The following is a 260-nucleotide window of genomic DNA, read 5'->3' on the forward strand; positions in this document are numbered from 1 at the left end:
TTAATGAAACGATCTTTAATCGGATCTACCACTTTCGCTTGATCGACGCGCCTTTGACTTTCTTTTCCCATCCGTTCTGTTCAGTTCGAACCCTCTCTTTCGTTCTGTGCTCGAGAAAATGATCGTGACTGTCGATCCATAAATCGTTCCGTGTCTAGAACCCGGTCACGGAACATCCTTGGAGAGAGTGAGTGAGTGAGTGAATGAGAGAGGGAGAGAGAGAGAGAGAGAGAGAGAGAGAGAGAGAGAGAGAGAGAGAG

The sequence above is a fragment of the Hylaeus anthracinus genome, unplaced genomic scaffold, assembly GCF_026225885.1.
Source record: "Hylaeus anthracinus isolate JK02 unplaced genomic scaffold, UHH_iyHylAnth1.0_haploid 11982, whole genome shotgun sequence".
Taxonomy (NCBI): domain Eukaryota; kingdom Metazoa; phylum Arthropoda; class Insecta; order Hymenoptera; family Colletidae; genus Hylaeus; species Hylaeus anthracinus.